The sequence below is a fragment of the Hyla sarda genome, unplaced genomic scaffold (assembly GCF_029499605.1).
Source record: "Hyla sarda isolate aHylSar1 unplaced genomic scaffold, aHylSar1.hap1 scaffold_126, whole genome shotgun sequence".
NCBI classification, from domain to species: Eukaryota; Metazoa; Chordata; class Amphibia; order Anura; family Hylidae; genus Hyla; species Hyla sarda.
Genome location: NW_026607881.1, coordinates 245,788 through 253,214, shown reverse-complemented (window position 1 = coordinate 253,214; position 7,427 = coordinate 245,788). Strand labels below are relative to the sequence as shown.

The 7,427-nt window shown below is 50.1% G+C and overlaps 1 protein-coding gene across 3 annotated transcripts in view; it reads right to left on the bottom strand.

Annotated features, from left to right (window-relative positions):
• The window catches only part of DNMT3A (DNA methyltransferase 3 alpha), a 285,392-nt gene extending 278,772 nt beyond the window's left edge, over positions 1–6,620 (bottom strand). For all 3 annotated transcript variants that reach the window (XM_056551891.1, XM_056551892.1, XM_056551893.1), the window contains exon 1: positions 6,490–6,620. The gene's annotated coding sequence lies outside the window, so the exon portion shown is untranslated. The remainder of the gene's footprint in view (positions 1–6,489) is intronic.
• Between the last annotated feature and the right edge of the window lie 807 nt (positions 6,621–7,427).

Genomic DNA, 7,427 nt, shown 5'->3' with positions numbered 1-7,427 from the left:
AGACATATGTGCACCTGTAGATATTTATAGTACATGTATGTCTATGACAGGTATGTATGAGACATATGTGCACCTATAGATATGTATAGTACATGTATGTGTATGACAGGTGTGTATGAGACATATGTGCACCTATAGATATGTATAGTACATGAATGTGTATGACAGGTCTGTATGAGACATATGTGGACCTGTAGATATGTATAGTACATGTATGTGTATGACAGGTGTGTATGAGACATATGTGCACCTGTAGATATGTATAGTACATGTATGTGTATGACAGGTGTGTATGAGACATATGTGCACCAGTAGATATGTATAGTACATGTATGTGTATGACAGGTGTGTATGAGACATATGTGCACCTGTAGATATGTATAGTACATGTATGTGTATGACAGGTGTCTATGAGACATATGTGCACCTATAGATATGTATAGTACATGAATGTGTATGACAGGTGTGTATGAGACATATGTGCACCTATAGATATGTATAGTACATGAATGTGTATGACAGGTATGTATGAGACATATGTGCACCTGTAGATATGTAGAGTACATGTATGTATGCGACATATGTGTACCTATAGATATGTATAGTACATGAATGTGTATGACAGGTGTGTATGAGACATATGTGGACCTGTAGATATGTATAGTACATGTATGTCAGGTATGTATGAAACATATGTGCACCTGTAGATATGTAGAGTACATGTATGTATGAGACATATGTGCACCTATAGATATGTATAGTACATGTATGTGTATGACAGGTATGTATGAGACATATGTGCACCTCTAGATATGTATAGTACATGTATGTGTATGACAGGTATGTATGAGACATATGTGCACCTCTAGATATGTATAGTACATGTATGTGTATGACAGGTATGTGTGAGACATATGTGCACCTCTAGATATGTATAGCACATGTATGTGTATGACAGGTGTGTATGAGACATATGTGCACCTATAGATATGTATAGTACATGAATGTGTATGACAGGTCTGTATGAGACATATGTGGACCTGTAGATATGTATAGTACATGTATGTGTATGACAGGTGTGTATGAGACATATGTGCACCTGTAGATATGTATAGTACATGTATGTGTATGACAGGTGTGTATGAGACATATGTGCACCTGTAGATATGTATAGTACATGTATGTGTATGGCAGGTGTAGATATGTATAGTACATGTATGACAGGTATGTATGAGACATATGTGGACCTGTAGATATGTATAGTACATGTATGTCAGGTATGTATGAGACATATGTGCACCTGTAGATATGTATAGTACATGTATGTGTATGACAGGTGTGTATGAGACATATGTGCACCTGTAGATATGTATAGTAAATGTATGTGTATGGCAGGTGTAGATATGTATAGTACATGTATGACAGGTATGTATGAGACATATGTGGACCTGTAGATATGTATAGTACATGTATGACAGGTATGTATGAGACATATGTGCACCTGTAGATATGTATAGTAAATGTATGTCAGGTATGTATGAGACATATGTGCACCTGTAGATATGTATAGTACATGTATGTGTATGGCAGGTGTAGATATGTATAGTACATGTATGACAGGTATGTATGAGACATATGTGGACCTGTAGATATGTATAGTACATGTATGTCAGGTATGTATGAGACATATGTGCACCTGTAGATATGTATAGTACATGTATGTGTATGACAGGTGTGTATGAGACATATGTGCACCTGTAGATATGTATAGTAAATGTATGTGTATGGCAGGTGTAGATATGTATAGTACATGTATGACAGGTATGTATGAGACATATGTGGACCTGTAGATATGTATAGTACATGTATGACAGGTATGTATGAGACATATGTGCACCTGTAGATATGTATAGTAAATGTATGTCAGGTATGTATGAGACATATGTGCACCTGTAGATATGTATAGTAAATGTATGTGTATGACAGGTGTAGATATGTATATTACATGTATGACAGGTATGTATGAGACATATGTGCACCTATAGATATGTATAGTACATGAATGTGTATGACAGGTATGTATAAGACATATGTGCACCTGTAGATATGTATAGTACATGTATGTGTATAACAGGTGTGTATGAGACATATGTGCACCTGTAGATATGTATAGTAAATGTATGTGTATGGCAGGTGTAGATATGTATAGTACATGTATGACAGGTATGTATGAGACATATGTGGACCTGTAGATATGTATAGTAAATGTATGTGTATGGCAGGTGTAGATATGTATAGTACATGTATGTCAGGTATGTATGAGACATATGTGGACCTGTAGATATGTATAGTACATGTATGTCAGGTATGTATGAGACATATGTGCACCTGTAGATATGTATAGTAAATGTATGTGTATGACAGGTGTAGATATGTATATTACATGTATGACAGGTATGTATGAGACATATGTGCACCTATAGATATGTATAGTACATGTATGTGTATGACAGGTGTGTATGAGACATATGTGCACCTGTAGATATGTATAGTACATGTATGTGTATGACAGGTGTGTATGAGACATATGTGCACCTATAGATATGTATAGTACATGTATGTGTATGACAGGTGTGTATGAGACATATGTGCACCTATAGATATGTATAGTACATGTATGTGTATGACAGGTATGTATGAGACATATGTGCACCTATAGATATGTATAGTAAATGTAAGCAAGAATATGCTGCAGGGAACATGGATCAGGGATGTATTTTCAGAAGCTGATGCATAGGATTGATCAGTGTCCGTCCCCAGGTGATCAGCGCCCGTCCCCAGGTGATCAGTGCCAGTACACACAGGTGATCACTGTCAGTACACACAGGTGATCACTGTCAGTACACACAGGTGATCAGTGCCCCTACACACAGGTGATCAGTGCCCCTACACACAGGTGATCAGTGCCAGTACACAGGTGATCACTGTCAGTACACACAGGTGATCAGTGCCCCTACACACAGGTGATCAGTGCCCCTACACACAGGTGATCAGTGCCAGTACACAGGTGATCACTGTCAGTACACACAGGTGATCAGTGCCCCTACACACAGGTGGTCGGTGCCCCTACACACAGGTGGTCGGTGCCCCTACACACAGGTGGTCGGTGCCCCTACACACAGGTGGTCGGTGCCCCTACACACAGGTGGTCGGTGCCCCTACACACAGGTGGTCGGTGCCCCTACACACAGGTGGTCGGTGCCCCTACACACAGGTGATCAGTGCCAGTACACACAGGTGATCAGTGCCCCTACACACAGGTGGTCGGTGCCCCTACACACAGGTGGTCGGTTCCCCTACACACAGGTGGTCGGTGCCCCTACACACAGGTGATCAGTGCCCCTACACACAGGTGATCAGTGCCCAGATACAGGTGATCAGTGCCCCTACACACAGGTGATCAGTGCCCAGATACAGGTGATCAGTGCCCAGGGCTGGCACACAGGGAGGCACCAGTTGGAGGCTGGACATGGGCACACACACACCGGGTGAGGAGCCGGGCGCTGCCAGCATGGAGAAGACACACCACAGACACCGGGTGAGGAGCCGGGCGCTGCCAGCATGGAGAAGACACAACACACACCGGGTGAGGAGCCTGGCGTTGCCAGCATGGAGAGGACACACCACACACACCGGGTGAAGAGCCGGGCGCTGCCACCATGTAGAGGACACACCACACACACCGGGTGAGGAGCCGGGCGCTGCCAGCATGGAGAGGACACACCACACACACCGGGTGAAGAGCCGGGCGCTGCCACCATGTAGAGGACACACCACACACACCGGGTGAGGAGCCGGGCGTTGCCAGCATGGAGAGGACACACCACACACACCGGGTGAGGAGCCGGGTGCTGCCAGCATGGAAAGGACACACCACACACACCGGGTGAGGAGCCGGGTGCTGCCAGCATGGAGAGGACACACCACACACACCGGGTGAGGAGCCGGGTGCTGCCAGCATGGAAAGGACACACCACACACACCGGGTGAGGAGCCGGGCGCTGCCAGCATGGAGAGGACACACCACACACACCGGGTGAAGAGCCGGGCGCTGCCACCATGTAGAGGACACACCACACACACCGGGTGAGGAGTCGGGTGCTGCCAGCATGGAGAGGACACACCACACACACCGGGTGAGGAGCCGGGCGTTGCCAGCATGGAGAGGACACACCACACACACCGGGTGAGGAGCCGGGCGTTGCCAGCATGGAGAGGACACACCACACACACCGGGTGAGGAGCCGGGCGCTGCCAGCATGGAAAGGACACACCACACACACCGGGTGAGGAGCCGGGCGTTGCCAGCATGGAGAGGACACACCACACACACCGGGTGAGGAGCCGGGCGTTGCCAGCATGGAGAGGACACACCACACACACCGGGTGAGGAGCCGGGTGCTGTCAGCATGGAGAGGACACACCACACACACCGGGTGAGGAGCCGGGTGCTTCCAGCATGGAGAGGACACACCACACACACCGGGTGAGGAGCCGGGCGCTGCCAGCATGGAAAGGACACACCACACACACCGGGTGAAGAGCCGGGCGCTGCCAGCATGGAGAGGGCCATACCACACACACCGGGTGAGGAGCCGGGCGCTGCCAGCATGGAAAGGACACACCACACACACCGGGTGAAGAGCCGGGCGCTGCCAGCATGGAGAGGGCCATACCACACACCGGGTGAGGAGCTGGGTGCTGCCAGCATGGAGAGGGCCATACCACACACACCGGGTGAGGAGCCGGGTGCTGCCAGCATGGTGAGGACACACCACACACACCGGGTGAGGAGCCGGGCGCTGCCAACATGGAGAGGACACACCACACACACCGGGTGAGGAGCCGGGTGCTTCCAGCATGGAAAGGACACACCACACACACCGGGTGAAGAGCCGGGCGCTGCCAGCATGGAGAGGGCCATACCACACACACCGGGTGAGGAGCCGGGCCCTGCCAGCATGGAAAGGACACACCACACACACCGGGTGAAGAGCCGGGCGCTGCCAGCATGGAGAGGGCCATACCACACACCGGGTGAGGAGCCGGGTGCTGCCAGCATGGAGAGGACACACCACACACACCGGGTGAGGAGCCGGGTGCTGCCAGCATGGTGAGGACACACCACACACACCGGGTGAGGAGCCGGGCGCTGCCAGCATGGAGAGGACACACCACACACACCGGGTGAGGAGCCGGGCGCTGCCAGCATGGAGAGGACACACCACACACACCGGGTGAGGAGCCGGGCGCTGCCAGCATGGAGAGGACACACCACACACACCGGGTGAGGAGCCGGGCGCTGCCAGCATGGAGAGGGCCATACCACACACACCGGGTGAGGAGCTGGGTGCTGCCAGCATGGAGAGGACACACCACACACATCGGGTGAGGAGCCGGGCGCTGCCAGCATGGAGAGGGCCATACCACACACACCGGGTGAGGAGCTGGGTGCTGCCAGCATGGAGAGGACACACCACACACACCGGGTGAGGAGCCGGGCGCTGCCAGCATGGTGAGGACACACCACACACACCGGGTGAGGAGCCGGGCGCTGCCAGCATGGAGGGGACACACCACACACACCGGGTGAGGAGCCGGGCGCTGCCAGCATGGAGAGGACACACCACACACACCGGGTGAGGAGCCGGGCGCTGCCAGCATGGAGAGGACACACCACACACACCGGGTGAGGAGCCGGGCGCTGCCAGGATGGAGAGGACACACCACACACGCCAGGTGAGGAGCCGGGCGCTGCCAGGATGGAGAGGACACACCACACACACCGGGTGAAGAGCCGGGCGCTGCCAGCATGGAGAGGGCACACCACACACACCGGGTGAGGAGCCGGGCGCTGCCAGCATGGGGAGGACATACTACACACACCGGATGAAGAGCCGGGCGCTGCCAGCATGGAGGGGACACACCACACACACCGGGTGAGGAGCCGGGCGCTGCCAGCATGGAGAGGACACACCACACACACCGGGTGAGGAGCCGGGCACTGCCAGCATGGAGAGGGCACACCACACACACCGGGTGAAGAGCAGGACACTGCCAGCATGGAGAGGACACACCACACACACCGGGTGAGGAGCCGGGCGCTGCCAGCATGGAGAGGGCACACCACACACACCGGGTGAGGAGCCGGGCGCTGCCAGCATGGAGAGGACACACCACACACACCGGGTGAAGAGCAGGGCACTGCCAGCATAGGGAGGGCACCCGGGGTGAGGATCCTGGCACCGCTGCTGACCCCGGTATGGAGAGGGCACACACCGCCCCGGTGCCACCCCCGTCTGGTGCCAGGCCTGCGCCAGCTCTCAAGGGCAGCCATGGCAGGGGAGAGGATGGCAGCGGAGGGGCAGCAGCATGTGTGTGCCCACAGGTGAGGAGCGGGGGTCGGGGTGCAGCCCCCTCTGTACTCACCAGTGCAGGTGGTGTCCACGGATGGGGGGTCCTGTCCTCTCCCGTGTCCCCCTCTCTCCTCGTCTATGTCCCCCCCGGGCAACTGCTGCCGCCGCCTCCTCCTCCCCGATCAGTGCGGCAGCCGGCCCGACGCCGCCGGGTCCTAGAGTCCGCCTCCACAACCGAGCAGCAGAGGCAACCTTTGTACTCAGCGCCGCCCGAACAGCGTCATATACCGGCTACAATACTACAGCTATACACTACATACATGTATATATATATATATATATATATATATATATATATATATATATATATATATATAATACTACAGCTATACACTACATACATGTAATACTGTGTAATATATATATACAATACTACAGCTATACACTACAGGCATGTAATACTGTGTCATATATATAATACTACAGCTATACACTACAGGCATGTAATACTGTGTAATATATATATAATACTACACCTATACACTACATACATGTAATACTGTGTAATATATATATAATACTACACCTATACACTACATGCATGTAATACTGTGTAATATATATATATAATACTACACCTATACACTACAGGCATGTAATACTGTGTAATATATATATAATACTACACCTATACACTACATGCATGTAATACTGTGTAATATATATAATACTACACCTATACACTACAGGCATGTAATACTGTGTAATATATATATAATACTACAGCTATACACTACATACATGTAATACTGTGTAATATATATATAATACTACAGCTATACACTACAGGCATGTAATACTGTGTAATATATATATAATACTACAGCTATACACTACAGGCATGTAATACTGTGTAATATGTATATAATACTACACCTATACACTACAGGCATGTAATACTGTGTAATATATATATAATACTACACCTATACACTACAGGCATGTAATACT